Below are 4,017 nucleotides of genomic sequence, written 5' to 3' on the forward strand. Positions count from 1 at the left end.
GTGCTCTGCATTTATGTTTTGCGGTCTCAGAAAGGGCTAGCGAGATACCATTTTGTTATATCATGTTATGATTGTTTTGAGAAAGTGTTGTCATCCGAGTTTTATTATTATGGCTCGCTAGCCGATTATGCTATTGATATGAGTAATTGTGAGACCGAGGTGTTATTGTGAGTATGGTTAGTTCATAATATTTGTTGAAACCTGAATGATGGCTTTGCATGTTTACAACAACAAGAGCAAACAGAGTTTGTAAAAGTTTTTCTTTATCACTTTTAGTTTATCAACTGAATTGCTTGAGGACAAGCAAAGGTTTAAGCTTGGGGGAGTTGATACGTCTCCAACGTATCTACTTTTCCAAACACTTTTGCCCTTGTTTTGGACTCTAACTTGCATGATTTGAATGAAACTAACCCGGACAGACGCTGTTTTCAGCAGAACTGCCATGATGGTGTTTTATGTGTAGAAAACAAAAGTTCTCGGAATGTCCTGAAAATCCACGGAGGCACTTTTTGGAAAATACAAAAAATACTGGTGAAAGAATCAAGACCAGGGGGCCCACACCCTTTCCACGAGGGTGGGGGGCGCGCCCAGCCCCCTGGGCTCCCCCTGTCTCGTGGGCCCCCTGTGGCTCCGCCAACCTCAACTCCAACTCCATATATTCCGTCTCGCGGAGAAAAAAAATCAGAGAGAAAGTTTCATCACGTTTTACGATACAGAGCCACCGCCAAGCCTTAATCTCTCTCGGGAGGGCTGATCTGGAGTCCGTTCGGGGCTCCGGAGAGGGGGATTCATCGCCGTCATCATCATCAACCATCCTCCATCACCAATTTCATGATGCTCACCGCCGTGCGTGAGTAATTCCATCGTAGGCTTGCTGGACAGTGATGGGTTGGATGAGATTTACCATGTAATCAAGTTAGTTTTGTTAGGGTTTGATCCCTAGTATCCACTATGTTCTAAGATTGATGTTGCTATGACTTTGCTATGCTTAATGCTTGTCATTAGGGCCCGAGTGCCATGATTTCAGATCTGAACCTATTATGTTTTCATGAATATATGTGTGTTCTTGATCCTATCTTGCAAGTCTATAGTCACCTATTATGTGTTATGATCCGACAACCCCGAAGTGACAATAATCGGGATACTTCTCGGTGATGACCGTAGTTTGAGGAGTTCATGTATTCACTATGTGTTAATGCTTAGTTCCGGTTCTCTATTAAAAGGAGGCCTTAATATCCCTTAGTTTCCGCTAGGACCCCGCTACCACGGGAGGGTAGGACAAAAGATGTCATGTAAGTTCTTTCCCATAAGCATGTATGACTATTTACGGAATACATGCCTACATTACATTGATGAACTGGAGCTAGCTATTACATGAGGAATCGCATCCGGCATAATTATCCATCACTGATCCAATGCCTACGAGCTTTTCACATACTGTGCTTCGCTTATTTAATTTTCCGTTGCTACTGTTACAATTACTACAAAACTATTATCTTTACTTTTGCCACTGTTACCTTTATTATCATACTACTTTGCTACTAAATAATTTGGTGCAGATACTAAGTTATCTAGGTGTGGTTGAATTGAAAACTCAACTGCTAATACTTAAGAATATTCTTTGGCTCCCCTTGTGTCGAATCAATAAATTTGGGTTGAATACTTTACCCTCGAAAGCTGTTGCGATCCCCTACACTTGTGGGTTATCATGTCGCTATCGACATCCTAGTTGGTGTCGACGCCATAGGAACCATCAGCTGCTCAGGCCACTTTCTCATCTTGCGATGAGTCATCTTCATCTTCCTCATAGCGGTACCAGCAATCCTTCACCGAGTGGCCCGACTTGCCGCAGATTTGGCACCTGACGGTGTCAGGCCGCAATTTGTTGTTGGAGCTGTTGTTGCGTCAGCCTCTAGTGTTGGTGTAGGAGGGCCGGCCACCGCCGCGTGCGTTGTTGATGCCGCTGTTGTTGCCACCACCGGTGCCCTTGCCCTTGCTGTTTCGGGGCGGCCCATGATGACGTGAACTCCTGCCTTGACTGCAAGTGGCGGCGTTAGCAGAAGACTTGAAGCCGTCTCCTGCAGCTCCTTGGAAGAGAGCCACCCGCTGATCGAAGTTGCTCATTTGAGCGAACAACTCGTCGAGGGTGACTGGGATGGTGCATGCATCAAGGGCAGACACCAACGGCTGATACTCCATGTCAAGCGCATTGAGGATGTAAGAGATCAACTCATCATCCTGCAATGGCTTGCCAGCCGCAGCGAGTTCATCGGCGAGGCCACGTGTATGCGCGAAGAAGGAGGCCATCGACTGCGTACCTTTTTGCGCATTGGTGAGGGTTGCGCGGATGTTGTTGATGCGCGACAGCGAGGTTGACGAGAACATGCTCGCCAATGCCGTCTAGAGCTCGTGTGCATGAGCAATCGAGGTCACCTACACCAAGACTTCTTTGGAGAGATTGTTCAGAAGATATCCGAGTACCTGCTTGAAAGGGATCGAGAAGAGGTGTCTAGAGGGGGGGGGGTGATTAGACACTAAGTACCAAAAGTTGCAGTTTTGAACTTCTTTAAGTTTAGGTGGAGTTTAGGCACAAGTTTAACATTCACAATACATAGCAAGCAAGCATGCAAAGAGTATATGAGCAGCGGAAAGTAAAGCATGCAACTTGCAAGAATGTAAAGGACATGGTCTTAATTTACCGCCTGTTGAAGAAGTATATGATCTCAATTACTTATTTACTGAAGAATCTCCCGATATCCCGACACAGGTAGTAAAGGTAAATTCTCTCTATAGATATGATAAAGCTGAAGTTCCTCCTACTAAAATTGCTAGTCAGTGCTTGGATGAGTTTGGTGACTTTATGTTTAAGCAAGATGACTTTAATGCTTATTTTGGTAGACAACTAAAACAGAATACCTTTATGATTAAACGCTTGAGTGATTATATGGCTGATATTAGAGGTGAACTTAAACTTGTTAGCAAACACGCTTCTATGGTCACCACTCAAGTAGAACAAGTACTTAAAGCTCAGAAAGAAGTGCTTGATGAAATGAATAGTAAGAAAAATGATTATGCTGTTAGAGTGGCTACTAGAACTGGTAGAATGACTCGGGAACCTTTGTATCCTGAAGGCCACCCTAAGAGAATCGAGCAAGATTCTCAGAGAAATAATATTGATATGCCTAGTTCTTCTAAGAGGAAGAAAAAGAAAAATGATAGGACTGTGCAAACTTTTAGTGAACCTATTGCTGAACCACCTGATAATCCAAATGACATCTCTATGTCTGATGCTGAAACACAATCAGGTGATGAACATGAACCTAGTGATAATGTTAATGATAATGTTCATGTTGATGCTCAACCTAGTAATGATAATGATGTAGAAGTTGAACCTGCTGTTGATCTTGATAACCCACAATCAAAGAATCAACGTTATGATAAAAGAGACTTCATTGATAGGAAACACGGTAAAGAAAGGGAACCATGGGTTCAGAAACCCATGCCTTTTCCTCCTAAACCATCCAAGAAAAATGATGATGAGGATTTTGAGCGCTTTGCTGAAATGATTAGACCCATCTTTTTGCGTATGCGACTGACTGATGTGCTCAAAACAAATCCTTATGCTAAGTATATGAAGGATATTATTACTAATAAAAGAAAGATACTTGAAGCTGAAATTTCCACCATGCTTGCTAATTATACTTTTAAGGGTGGAATACCAAAGAAACTTGGAGATCTAGGAGTACCTACTATACCATGCTCCATTAAAAGAAATTATGTTAAAACTGCTTTGCGTGATCTTGGAGCCGGTGTTAGTGTTATGCCTCTCTCTTTATATCGTAGACTTGACTTGAATAAGTTGACACCTACTGAAATATCTTTGCAAATGGCTGATAAATCAACTGCTATACCTGTCGGTATTTGTGAGGATGTGCCTGTTGTAGTTGCAAACGTTACTATTTTAACGGACTTTGTTATTCTTGATATTCCCGAGGATGATAGTATGTCTATTATTCT

At 42.6% G+C, this 4,017-nt stretch overlaps 1 pseudogene; it reads right to left on the reverse strand.

Moving 5' to 3' along the window:
• Positions 1–2,108: 2,108 nt before the first annotated feature.
• Positions 2,109–2,248, reverse strand: LOC119327084 (annotated as a pseudogene).
• Positions 2,249–4,017: the final 1,769 nt, after the last annotated feature.

The sequence above is a fragment of the Triticum dicoccoides genome, chromosome 6B, assembly GCF_002162155.2.
Source record: "Triticum dicoccoides isolate Atlit2015 ecotype Zavitan chromosome 6B, WEW_v2.0, whole genome shotgun sequence".
Classification (NCBI taxonomy): domain Eukaryota; kingdom Viridiplantae; phylum Streptophyta; class Magnoliopsida; order Poales; family Poaceae; genus Triticum; species Triticum dicoccoides.